We start from the raw sequence: 14186 nt of genomic DNA on the forward strand, positions 1-14186 counted from the left end.
GGAGTGCAACCAGTTTGGTCACACTGGGCATAGAGCCTTGGGGGTGCTGCTGGGGACTCCACAACTATGATTTACAATGGAGCATGAGAGGTGTAAGAGTGCCGAATTTTAGTGTCATACAGGGCGCCAGTGAAATTTGGGGCCCCAAGATCTGCCACTGAAAGCATCCATGACAGATGGCCATCCAACATCTGCTTAAAAGCCTCCAATGAAGGAGAGTCTACCACCTTCTAAGGCAGTGGTGTCCAAACTTTTTTCAAAGAGGGCTAGATTTGATGAAGTGAAGGGCCGTGGGGGCCGACCAAAGGGCCAACCAATGTTGTTGACCTTTTTTTAGGATTGAAGAGTTGTTGTGTTTTTTTTAGGGTTGGAGTTGTTGAGCTTCTTTTAGGATTGAAGTAGTTGAGGGTTTTTTTTAGGATTTTACCCCAGGAAATAAACTGCCATGGGGACTGGATTAAACCAACCGGCAGGCCGGATTAGGCCCCTGAAACGGACTTTGGACATGCCTGTTCTAAGGGAGTCTGGTCCACTCTCGAACATCTCTTACCATCAGAAAGTTCTTGTTTAGTTGGAATCTCCTTTCTTGTAACTTGAATCTATTTGTAGTGAATGGTAGTAAGCCTCATTGAACCCAGTAGGATGTACTTCTAAATAGATCATGCCACCTCAAGGCACTTTATTGACCCAAGGGCTGTTGTACCACATTCTTTGCCAGACATAGAAGCAACTGCTGGGTCATGTGTGAGCTGTGCAGAACTTAAAATTGAGTACAGTTGTTACTGTCATAATTCTATCCCCAAAGTATTCTGTGTCATTATAAGGGATCCCAGGGTCCACCCCTTAGATTCCATGCAACTTCACTGCAACACATACATTTTCCTGCCCCAAGCAACCTCATGAGTTGCTTGCCCAATTGAACTGGCAGAGAGAACAAATAGGAAGAGCACCATGGGTGCACATGTCTGGAGAAGCAGATTGTTTAATGAGAAAGAGGGAAGTAAAATGTGGTAGTCTAAAGCTGATGGTCAGGCAGGAGATGAAGGAAAGATGCAGCAACTGGAGAAAGAGGAGGAGAAAGCACACTGGAAGTGAGATATGGGCAGATGCAATGAATTAATTCTGCTCAAAATGTAGCCTATTGTCAGTCACAGACAGGATATGTTGCCTGGGGAAATGAAAACTCACGCATCAAGAAATGCAGGAGGAGCATGGAGGAAGCACTGACTAAACTGACCTTAGGTTGAAAACACAAAGAGACAGAAAATGAATCAGACCAACATAATTGCATAAAAAGAGAGGTTTATAATATATACAATATGTTTTAATACACTGTTGCTCAAATTTGGCATTGAAAAACACCACTGAATATACTGTTATATAGGCATCAGCCTCTTCATCTGTGCTACGATCTCTTCGTTTTATTCTGATTTGCTTATGGCATTGTTGTCTGTTTACAGTATTCTGTCACCACCTCACCACCCTCCCTGCTGCAGTTTAAGGCACTTGTTAATGTCTTTCTGTCACCAAGCTTCTTGTTTCATGAATGTCTCACAAATGAATCATACATATCCAGCCTAAGGCTGCAATCCACACACTTCCCTAGGAGTAAACCCCATTGTAGCGGGACTTACTCAAGAGTAAACATGTATAGGCTTACATTGCAGAACTCCTTTTGCTGCTCTGATCCATACTCATCAGAGGAAACAGGTGTACATTTCTTAACTGTCCCTAAGCCAGGCATGTCTAAAGTCCGTTTTGGGGGCCTAACCTGGCCCGCCAGTTGGTTTAATCCGGCCCCTGTGGCAGTTTATTTCCTGGGGTAAAATCTTCAACCCTAAAAAAAAAGCTCAACAACTTTGGGGCAACCTCAATCCTACAAAAAGGTCAACACATATATTAAGTAAAATAGAAACATTGCCATCCGTCCCCGCCCCACTCACCTTTTCCCCATCTACCACTTTCTCCCTTTTTCTTACTAATGTAACACTAATGTCTCAACAAATGAAACTGATCTGTAAAAATGTAACTGGGGGGGGGGAGAAAGACATTGCTCATACTTTTGTAAACCAAGAAAATCTTTAATAATAATAATAATAATACTGTAATAATAAAAGGTCAACAACTTGGGTTGGCCTTTTAGTTGGCCCTCACGGCCCTTCACTTCATCAATTCTGGTCCTCTTTGAAAAAAGTTTGGACACCACTGCCCTAAGCCTTACACACAACCAGTTTTGTGTGTTTTTTTAACATGTGAGCAATTGGAATGCTGATGAACATCCTGTAACACTTCAAGAGCTGAGCTAGTGCAATAGATGAATACAGTAATAGAATCATAGAGTCTTAGAGTTGGAAGGGACTTGAGGGTCATCTAGCCCAACCTCATGCAATGCAGGAATCTCAGCTAAAGCATCCTTGACAGATGACCATCCAACCTCTGCTTTAAAACCTCCAAGGAAGGAGAGTCCGCCACCTCCCGAGGGAGACCATTCCATTGTCAAACTGCTCTTACTGTCAAAAAGGTTAGTTTCTATTCAGTCAAGCAAGAACTCTTGCAGTTGATTGCTATGGAGATTTAAAAAAAAAACAGAATCCTATGTTTACCTCAGTCCCCCACCCCTCCCGTTTTCTTTACTCGTATGTATCTGATTGCATCCGTTTGGCAAAAAAATACTGTTTTCCTTGAAGAAGGATAGCATTCAGTGCTTTAATTGATAGTTCATTCATCTCCCCTCAACTATAGTAAGTGCCCTAAAACATTATTGAAAGCTGGCTTTGACAGTGTGGATAAATTCACGGATAAGAACTTATACAATTGTTACCCAGCAAGATAAGTTGATGGTTACTCTGACAATGGAACATCAATAGCATAGCTATGAATGGGGGGGCAGGCGGGGTCTGTGTGTTTGGAATCCCAGACAGAGAAGCTGATAATTGCCATCCAAGGTCAGATATGAATTACAAGTAATATACAGCAAATTCATTACTGGAACTACTTACGATGATGACAATGCCATAAATGTTGTTAACAAAGAGGACCAATTGATTGCTCCATCATGAAGTGCCTTAAGTTGTCAAATACTGATTACAAAGGCCCACAACTAAATGGTAGAAATGAAAATCCTTCATACGTTTGGATGAGCAATGTCATCTCTAGTATAAATGTTCTCGCCATAAAAGCACATCATGAAATAATTCACTCTTATTTTATTGAGGCAAGCCAGTGATTAACAAGGAAGCAGTTGTCTCCGATAGGTCAAACACTGAAGTTATGGATGGTCCCCCCCAAAAAAAACCCCAATAATTTTACCCCTGAGCTGAGGAAATGCCAAATGCGGTTGTAGAAATACTGAATAGCAAAGTGTACACACATAAATTAAGTTTTTTTAGAAAGCAAATACAATAACCTCCATTTTCCCAGTGGAAAAGGGGATGAGATATTTATTTATTTTTAAATGGAAAGGTTTGCTGCTCAGTGTCTCAAAAGCTTCAATAGATGCAGTTTATGTGGTTCCAATATTAATTCAGCCATCATAAAGGCTGGAAACTTATTTTTATAATTGAGAGGTGAGCTCAATGTTCCTAAAATAACAGGTGTCATTGATAGTTGGCTCATAACGTGCCTAAGGCTTTTAGGCTTCCCATAATCCTCTGGTTGGACACAATGACAACAGGAAGCTGGGCTAGTCTGGCCGTTGGCCTAATCCAGCAGGGTCAATTAATATTATTAACGCTATATTTTAAGCAGAGCCTGATACTGTCTATGGCAAGGTGGGAAATTTGGAAACGTCCAGATGTTGCTGAACCACAGCTCCCATCATCCTTGACCATTGGCCATGCTGGCCACGGCTGCTACCCACCCTTGGAGATTAGGGATGAGTTCTTGCTGTGCTCTACAAATCTCCTCCTCCTTTCAGTGACTCTCATTCCCAACACCCTAATGGCACAACTCCCAACACCAAAACTGTATTTTGTTTTGTGTTGTTCTGTTACATGACCTGTTTGGAGGCTCATCAGACCAAAAAGCGGGATATAGATGCAACTTTGTAAACAGATTCTGTAAAATCCAAAAAAGAATAAGACTATCATCTTTTAAAAGTTAATAAATCTGTAAATAAATAAATAAATAAAATGCAGGAGCTGGCTATGTATAATTCTTATCACAAGCGCCCCCCCCCAAGCAAGAAGTTCGCCCCACCAACTTGCCCTGCCATTGCTGAACTCCTGTCATTATCATATGCTTTCCCTCTTCCCATCTTTTTTCCTGCAGCCACCACTGATTCTTATTGACCCAAGACAGATATTTTTTTATGAATTAAGCACATCAAACAATTGGCAAGACCTGTGTATGCAAGCAATATAGCCTTATGCCACTAATATTGCCAAACGTGAGATACACAAGTTGCAGAAGCGGATGAGAAAACAATTATTAGGCAACACAGAGTGCAAAATTATATCTAATGGGAAGTTGCCTTCATATTGTCCATACAATTCCTTATCTCTTGTCCTCAATGGAAAACCGGCCTTGGAATCTCTACCGGACTTTCAACGGGTCCTTTTTGTCCAGGAAAACAAGATGATACCAGTTCACATTGTGTGGGGTGAAATAACATTTGTGAATGCTCACACATGCATTCCAAACCAAAACCTTTTACAAATAGAAAAGCAGAACAGCAGACAAGGGGCTGGGCTAGAATCTTTCCCTTTGCCGTGTTAGCTTCCTTCTGATACAAAATTATTTTACAACTCTTTTAAAAATGTGGTCTGTCCCGCCCCCTCCACCAGACCTAAAGTGGTGCAATCCATTGTGCCACCTCAGAACTTGGCCATTCTGCTGCAAATATATAGACCGGGCCATTGTTGTGATCCCTGAATGTGAATTTGGAAAGGAAAAGGTAAAGGAGCCCTGGACGGTTAAGTCCAGTCAAAGGCGACTATGGGGTGCGCTGCTCATCTCGCTTTCAGGCCGAGGGAGCCAGCGTTTGTCCACACAGACAGCTTTCCGGGTCATGTGGCCGGCATGATCTACTTCACATAGATTGCGCATTTATAAGGTATCTCAAGGGTGCGAAGGAGGAAAAATCTACACAGCAAATAAATAAGCAGGCAATGCAAATTAAACAAACGTGTATAAATTTACCTGCTTTCCTGATCTTATTGTTCATGTCATGGCAAACATGAATCCAGAAAACCAAACATAAAAAACACGATTGGGGAAGGTAAGCAATACTATCCACAGCATAATTCCTTAAAAAATAGAGCTGTTTTGTTTCGTTTTAACATTTATATCCACTATCACAAACAGATTCATTTGTCTAAATAAACCCGTCGTTTGTTCTTTGACAACTGTTCCATTGACTCCGGAGAGATTTTGTTCTTTCATTCTCCATCCTCCTGTGCTGGATTTGGTCTCATGAGCCTGCTGTATGATATGCAAGGCGAACAGTAGGACTTTGAAAGTATTAAATGTTTCACGGATGACAAAGGGCCGCTTTCATCCCCATTACACTTGTTTGCTCCTTGACTCAGTATAATGGGATGTTGTGCTGGAGAGACTTCCCTCCTTATGCAGGAAGAGGGGTATGTGAGTCACAGGGCAACATTGTACTTGGAATGACAGATTTGTCTGCTTAAACTGGGGAGATGCACTTCTGCGCTTAGAAAACAGTCAGCTTGCAGGAATCAAAAAATTAGCAAATGGCTCTCTCTTCTGTAGATCAGCCTCAGATCCCAGGGAATTGCAGCTCCCTAGCACAGAAACCCCGGAGTGATAAATGTGACGGTTTCACAGCTATGACTTTGCACTGTATTATTTTATGTCTCTGTTTTCCCTCCCTTATCCCGGCTGTTGTTTTTTTCGTGCGTGAGAGAGAGAAATAGAAAGAGAGAGACAAAAGAGAAGAGAGTCTCTCCAAGAGACAGGGAATCAGGCCTTTCTTACAGAATGACAGATTCATCGGAGAGGCCACTTTCAGAATCCTTGGCGTCGCTACAGTTTGGCAGGAATCTAAACTGCTTTCAGTTTTGACTTAACCCTAAGGGTCGGATAGGGACCGATTAAAAGAAGTGGCCCAGTAGTGATGTATGGAAGTGAGAGCTGGACCATAAAGAAGGCTGATCGCCGAAGAATTGATGCTTTTGAATTATGGTGCTGGAGGAGACTCTTGAGAGTCCCATGGACTGCAAGAAGATCAAACCTCTCCATTCTGAAGGAAATCAACCCTGAGTGCTCACTGGAAGGACAGATCCTGAAGCTGAGGCTCCAATACTTTGGCCACCTCATGAGAAGAGAAGACTCCCTGGAAAAGACCCTGATGTTGGGAAAGATGGAGGGCACAAGGAGAAGGGGATGACAGAGGGCGAGATGGTTGGACAGTGTTCTCAAAGCTACCAGCATGAGTTTGACCAAACTGCGGGAGGCAGTGGAAGACAGGAGTGCCTGGCGTTCTCTGGTCCATGGGGTCACGAAGAGTCGGACACAACTAAACGACTAAACAACAACAACAAAAAGAAGTGGCAGGTCTGAGGCTCATCCGCGGTGCTGGACTCTCCAATAGGCAAACTAACTACACACTTGTGGGGCAGCAACAAAGCAGGGGCACATTTATTTTCTTTTATTAGAATTTTTATTTTTTTATAATTTGACATTTGATTTTTTTTTTAAACAAAAGGCTTCGAAGTAGTCATCATGGGAAGAATCAGAGCTTTATTTGACTTCCGTACACTCCACAGTCTTGTCCCAGTTTTCTGTTCTCTTTTTTCCTGACTTACCCCCAACTAAACCAAGGGGCGCCCTGGTAAGGTAGATGGAAACAATGCAAAGAAATCAGATCCTGTCAAGTGTTACAATAAATCCACGTTTTGTTTTATTTTATACTTAACAAAGTGACCAAGCGCGTCGCATATAGCTCGGTTCTGCCCCTACTCGATTCTGCTACGCCCATGAGGGACACTTTTTCGGTGCTTAGAGCCTAGAAAGGTTTTAATCCGGCCCTGGTCACCAGGGATATATTGCCTTATTTTAAGCCCTGACTTTTAAAGCTTCTGACCCGCCCCATCCGTAAAGCGCAAATGGAGGCCCGTGCTGATTTGTTTTGTTTTTCATACCTGCGCCTTGACAAATGATCCCGGCGGCTGTTTTCACACGAGCCTCAACGTGGTTCTGAATGTTTGCCTTCTGAACGTTGAGAATGGCTTCACGCGTGCCTCCCAAAGCACCCTCGGCCCTCTCTTGTGGTGGTGTTTTGTTTCGCGGGTTTCTTGCGCACGTGTGAACGCTTCCTAATGCTAAATAATAAACAGGAGTGGGGTAGTTTGACACCCAATTCTATCCAAATTAGGCTTTTACGCACGCGTCCGCCTTGCTGCGACAGAAATTACGCACGACTCTGCTTTGCTGCTGAAATTAGGACGGGCCTTATTGCAGGAGCCAGTGGAAGTGAATATATAAAAATGCCTGAACGCTCTCTTTCCCTCTCTCTCTCCCTGTTTCTCTCTCTCTCACACACACACACACAGAGAGAGAGCGCGCGCTGCTGCAATATATTAGATGTTCCTGCCTGTATACATAGAACTGCGGTCCGGTGGACGGAATCCGGCGCCTTGAGAGCTTATTCCCCCCTGCCAGGACACCCGAAGGCCGTTTTTAATCCAGCTGTCCATAAAATCGAGGTGTGTGCACCTTAACACCTCCCAGCTGGTCCTTGGAAGCGCAGAGGGCGCAGCGTAGATGGCGTGAAGAATCTGCTTTTCAGCCTCCTCCCAGCGTCACCGCCCTCGTCAGGCCCAACGACTGAGAAACTAGTTTGATTCTAAATTCCACAGCACCCTCAAGGCTCCAAATCAGTGAAATGCTCCTTAGAGCAGAGCTAATCAACGTGTTGACTCCAAGTGTTCGGGACTAAAACCCTCATCAGCCAGCTCTAACCATTGGCCATGCTGGCTGGGGCTGAGGAGGGTTTGAGAACATGCATGGGCGCCACATTGGCTACCCCTCCCTGCTTTATATAGAGAGGAGCATTTAAAATAGCTGGTATTGGTTAAACCAGGGTTTCCCAAACTTGGGTCTCCAGCTGTCTTTGGACTACAACTCCCATCACCCCTAGCTAGCAGGAGCAATATTCAGGGATGATGGGAATTGTAGTTCAGCTGGAGACCCAAGTTTGGGAAACCTCGGGTGAGAGCAAATTCCCTTTCAGAAGTCTTCTGGAACATAGAAAGCTTCGCCTTATGCCATGGGCCCATCTAGCTCAATACTGTCTGCACGGACTGGCAGAGACTCTTCTGGGTTTCAGGTAGAGGGTCCCTCCCAGTCCTACATAGAGCTGTCGCTGGGGGTTGCACCTGTGACCTTCTGCATGTAAGGCAAAGGTTTTACCGCAAGTGCAACACCTCTCCACCGTTGTTGTGGTATTCAGCGGTAGACTTCCTCTGAACCTGGAAGTTCCCATTTAGCTGTCACAACTGATAATCTTCTTCTTTACCACCACCAATTGGCCAAAAGCCATCTTAGCCAGTGGCTCAAAGCCAGTAGTACATGTGAAAGGGATCTAGAGGTCTTAGTAGACTACAAGCTTAACATGAGCCAACAGTGTGAAACTGCAGTAACAAAAGCGTATGCTATTCTAGGCTGCATCAACAGAAGTATAGTGTTCAGATCAAGGGAAATCATAGTAGCACTCTATTCTGCCTTGGCATACTGTGTCCAGTTATGGGCACCACAATTAAAGAAGGATATTGAGAAACTGAAAATTGTGCAAAGGAGGGCAACCAAGATGATCAAGCCTTATGAGGAATGGTTGAAGGAGCTGGGTATGTTTAGCCTGCAAAAGAGAAGACTGAGAAGAGGTATGATGTTGTTGTTTAGTCGTGTCCGACTCTTCGTGACCCCATGGACCAGAGCATGCCAGGCACTCCTGTCCTCCACTGCCTCCCACAGTTTGGTCAAACTCATGCTGGTAGCTTGGAGAACACTGTCCAACCATCTCGTCCTCTGTCGTCCCCTTCTCCTTGTGCCCTCCATCTTTCCCAAGATCAGGGTCTTTTCCAGGGAGTCTTCTCTTCTCATGAGGTGGCCAAAGTCTTGGAGCCTCAGCTTCAGGATCTGTCCTTCCAGTGAGCACTCAGGGCTGATTTCCTTCAGAATGGATAGGTTTGATCATAGTACCACTCTATTCTGCCTTGGCATACTGTGTCCAGTTATGGGCACCACAATTAAAGAAAGATATTGAGAAACTGGAAATTGTACAGAGGAGGGCAACCAAGATGATCAAGCCTTATGAGGAACGGTTGAAGGAGCTGGGTATGTTTAGCCTGCAGAAGAGAAGACTGAGAAGAGGTATGATAGCCATCTTCAAATATCTGGAAGGCTGTTCCACGGGAAATGGAGCAAGCTTGTTTTCTCTGGCTCTGGAGGGCTTCAAATTACAAGAAAGGAGATTCAGACTAAACATCGGGTGGAACTTTCTGATAGTAAGAGCTGTTCGACAGTGGAACAGACTCCCACTAGAGGTGGCAGACTCTCCTTTCTTAGAGGTTTTTAAGCAGAGGTTGGATGGCCATCTGTCATGGATGCTTTAGTTGAAATTCCTGCATTGCAGGGGGTTGGACAAGATGACCCTCGGGTCCCTTCCAACTTTATACTTCTATGACTAAATACTCTGTTGTATACAAGAGCTGGTAAACAGCGCGATCTTATACTTGCAAGTAATCCCATTGAATCCAACGGGTAGAGGGTTAAGCAATCACTATCAGTTTGCTAAAGAAATGGGGTCAGTTTTCTTAGAGCTAACCGATTGGCGGCCAATTACATGCGCCTATGCTTCATTCGCCAGTAAAATGATGGGCGCGATCCAGATATATTTAATGTACGCTTAACTCTCTTTTCCCTTTGAAAGAAGTGGGAGTCAAAGGCGCAAACCCTGCTCAAGGCAAACATGTTAAAACCCATTTATTTCATCTGGAGTCATTTAACAAACCGCTTGATTCTCACTTTTAAATCGATGGCGCCTTTACAGTGTAGTCATATATGTGTCTACTCAGAAGTAATCCCTATTGAGCGCAATTTACCCCCAGGTAAGGGAGGTTATTGCAGAATGGAGTGCTTTACTCAGACAAGAAAGGATCCAGCTTTTAACCCAGTCCGAAACACATTTACTTTTCTATAGGACGTGCAGCGCGACCCTACAGCTACTTGCACGAAGCCACGTCCTACCGAGTGGTAAGCGTGAGAAGAATTGTAGCATGAACGTGCGCGCAATGCGAAATCGTTGCCGATTTCGTATCCAGTCCTGTTAGAATTAGGGCGCATTTCAGACGGAGATTAAGGACCTCACCCCAAGCAGACATCGCGGGGTGAAGAAGAAGCGACCCGGTACCCCACGGCTCCGGGATGCCTCTCTCATGGCAATAAACACCGACACAAAGTCGTTCAATGGCTGGCGTCTCCACCAGCCCAGTTCTTAAAATCAGCATTTTTCGTTTTGTTTTTCACGACTTATTTTGAGCACACCAGTTCCAGTTCATTGTGGTTCTGGCTTAGGAACACCGGAAGCTTTTCAAGAGCGACTCAGGCCAACAGGACATCTCGCTGGGCATTGCCACTACACTGGCAAGCGGCGTTTCAGGTTGGGTTTTCTCCCGGCCCTGCCGGGAAATGTCCGGAATGGAACCTGGAACCTTCTGCGCGCGAAGCAGATTTGATAAGAGCCTTTCACTTTGTTTGTCCATGACTGGGAGAAAAGCAATGACAAACCTAGACAGCATCTTAAAAAGCAGAGACATCACCTTGCCAACAAAGGTCCGTATAGTTAAAACTATGTTTTTCCCAGTAGTGATATATGGAAGTGAAAGCTGGACCATAAAGAAGGCTGATTGCCGAAGAACTGATGCTTTTGAATTCTGGTGCTGGAGGAGACTCTGGAGAGTCCCACGGACTGCAAGAAGATCCAACCTATCCATTCTTAAGGAAATCAGCCCTGAGTGCTCACTGGAAGGACAGATCCTGAAGCTGAGGCTCCAAGACTTTGGCCACCTCATGAGAAGAGAAGACTCCCTGGAAAAGTCCCTGAAGGAGAAGGGGACGACAGAGGACGAGATGGCTGGACAATGTTCTCGAGGCTACCAGCATGAGTTTGACCAAACTGCGGGAGGCAGTGGAAGACAGGAGTGTCTGGCGCGCTCTGGTCCACGGGGTCACGAAGAGTCGGACACGACCAAACGACTAAACAACAACAAAGCGCAAAATAGCAAATAGTTTGACGGAATTGGCTTCTGAACCTATGGATCGGGTTCTACTGGAGGCCGCAATGGGCCTCGAATCAGTTTCATGCTCTTTTAATTCTGCTATTTATTATTTCAGTTTTGCTCTGAAAGGCTTTTGCTCTGGTTATTGCTCAGGAAGAACTTTCCTACTGTAAGAACTGCTCAGTCGTGGAACGGAAAGTGGTGTACTCTCCTTCACGGGATTTTTTTAAAGCAGAAGTTGGATGGCTATCTCTTTAGCTGGGATTCCTGAGTCGCAGGGGGGTCGACTAGATGGCTCTGGGGGTCCCTTCCAACTCTCCGATTCTATACGTACACCGCTTGTGTGCTCTGCAGAAAAGTGTCTGTAAAACCGGTCCGAACCTTCGGCGTAGCTGGACAGAGGAACCGAGTTGCATCGCGTCCAACTCTTCTGCCTTCAAGAGGACTAGGCTCTTGATCAAAATAAATGCTTACGGAATGGGGTCCGTCCCCCCCCGGCGCTCCCCGCACTCAGCGTTTGATTACACGCACACAAACACGCCCTGCCCGGTCTTGTTTCTCTGCAGTTCTCCTCCTGTCGTCTTTATGAAAATGAGCAATATCGAAAGGCTTTCCATCCCGCTAGCAGCAAGCCTCGCATAAATGATGAAAATGGCTCGGAGGGTTTTTTTTCAAGTGAACTGTGTAGATCTGTGAAAATAATATCAGGGTTTTCCGTCAGAATGAACTTAGACGCGAAGCCAGGCATGCCATAATGTGACCCGACACCTCCAAACCATCTGCGCTATGTATCCGCCGTCTGATTTACCAAATCTTTCCGGGGAAAAGTCACAGTGTGCTTGATACTAAAGAAAAGGCAGTAGAAGTCTCTCTCTCTCTCTCTTTTCTCTTTCTCTTTCTCTCTCTCCCCTCCTCCCTAGCAAACCACGTCGAATCGGAGGGCATTTCTTTTTACATCTGCGCGGGCACCGATGAGTGTGTGAAAAATAACCAAGGCGATGCTTGAAAACAGAATTGATTTATTTTAAACTTTAAATGTGAAAGGCCTGGCACTAATATAGAATTTAATTCCAAATTTCTGAGATTAGCTTTATTCCCTCTCCTCCCCTCCCCCCCCGAAGAATGGATGCTTGCTTATAAAGACGCAAGGGGGAGAAAAGCAAAATAAATCGAGAGACAGTCTGTGGGGTTAGAGTGGTTAGAATGTCACAGACTGGGATCTGGGAAAGACCAGGGTTAAAATCCTCTCCAAAGTCCACTCGCTGCCTCCCAGCCTGACCTACCTCACAAGATTGTTGTGGAGATTAAATGAGCCGGGGGAGAATCATAGAATCCTAGAGCTGGAAGGGACCCAAGGGTCATCTAGTCCAACCCCCTGCAATGCAGGAATCATGTAGGCCACCTTGAGATTGTAAATAAATATCAGTTTATTCTATCCCGAGACCCCATAAAACTGCAGATTCCAACCCTCCGGGAAACGATTTAATTCCGTTTGCTGACACCGACGAAGACGAAAATATTGCTATTATTATTTCATGGGAAGGTAAAATAGTGGTTCATACTTTCTTAGACTTCGCAGGGAGAAAGGGGAAGAAATGTTGGGGGGAGGGGCCAAAATTATGACTAAAAGTTGATCCATAATTTAAAAGATGCCTTTAAGTTGCTCTTCCTGACCTACAAATGACTTCTCACTTCTTCCGCGGTTTTCCTGGGTGTTTATTCGAGACCGCTCAAGCGAAAACAATGAGGTTTAAAATGGAAAGGAGGGGTGCTAAATAAAGGAGAAAATGAATGAGGGAGGGAGGGAAGAACGGATCGGGAAAGGGTCGATCCTCAGCAGGCCCTGGATGGCGGGCAGAGGCAGAGGACTGTTCGTTTCCCGTGGTAGTTTTCATGAGGGTGGCGTCAAAGGTCTCCCCGCAAAAGAAAACATCCAGAACGCGGTCGAGAAGGGCTGAGCTCTGCGCCTGGGCTGAGCTATGCGCACTTGGAACCGGGGAGGGCTTATCTCCAAGGAAAGATGCATAGGATCGCTGTGCGCGGGTGCCTTCTTTTCCGCACTGCAACCCCAGCATCTCTTGACCCGAACTTTCCTCCAAGGGTTCAAGGCTCTGCCCCAACCCCCTTACAAAAGCCAGTCCCATGTACGGTCCAAGGAACCCAATGGCCGTTGTTTCCCCCAAGCGCGCGCCAGTTAGGCAGGAAAGGAATCTTAAGATGTCACTGGGAAAAGACCCTTTGTGTCCCTTTGCGGCTCATCCCAAAGCCAGGCGAAGAGGCTGAAAAGGTGGAACGTGTGGCTGGCTGCACGTGAGAGCGTGTCCGGGTTATATAGGCTGCCTAGATTTGGGCGGGTTGCGTGTGCATGTGCTGGGAATCACAGCTTGGCGGCGAGGCCTCTCCGCACACAAAGTGCCAACTTCCATCTCTGGCACCAGGCGGCTGCTGATTTGAAATACCTTCCGCTTAAATCTCCAGAGAGAGCTGCTGCCGGTCAGAGTATGCAATAGTGGACTAGATGGGCGAACAGTCCGACCCGGGTTTAATGCTTCCGTGTCCAAAATGAAGCCTTCTCCTTTCATCAGGCTGCATGAAGCTAACTTTTAAAAAAGATTCAGGTAGGTAGCTGTGTTGGTCTGACGCAGTCGATATATATATATATATTAGTCCAGTAGCACCTTAGAGACCAACTAGGTTTGTTCTTGCTATAAGCTTTCGTGTGCATGCACACTTCTTCAGATACACTGAAACAGAAGTCACCAGAGCCTTATGTATAGTGGGAGGGTGGGGAGGGGTTTTTCTCAGGAGGGTAGTAGGAGATGGGTGATTGACTCAATGGGTATGGTAAACCTGTTGACGGTACTGGACAATTTTTTATTTATTTTTAATTTTTAAAAGAGACACATTTTCCTGTAATGAGATACTTCGGAGTAGGATCGCGGT

At 45.3% G+C, this 14186-nt stretch overlaps 1 protein-coding gene across 1 annotated transcript in view; it reads right to left on the reverse strand.

Moving 5' to 3' along the window:
• Window positions 1-184: 184 nt before the first annotated feature.
• The window catches only part of LOC128419807 (homeobox protein SIX4-like), a 168625-nt gene continuing 154623 nt past the window's right edge, over window positions 185-14186 (reverse strand). Inside the window, exon 4 of the transcript XR_008331928.1 lies at window positions 185-203. The gene's annotated coding sequence lies outside the window, so the exon portion shown is untranslated. The remainder of the gene's footprint in view (window positions 204-14186) is intronic.

Source organism: Podarcis raffonei, chromosome 1 (genome assembly GCF_027172205.1).
Source record: "Podarcis raffonei isolate rPodRaf1 chromosome 1, rPodRaf1.pri, whole genome shotgun sequence".
NCBI classification, from domain to species: domain Eukaryota; kingdom Metazoa; phylum Chordata; class Lepidosauria; order Squamata; family Lacertidae; genus Podarcis; species Podarcis raffonei.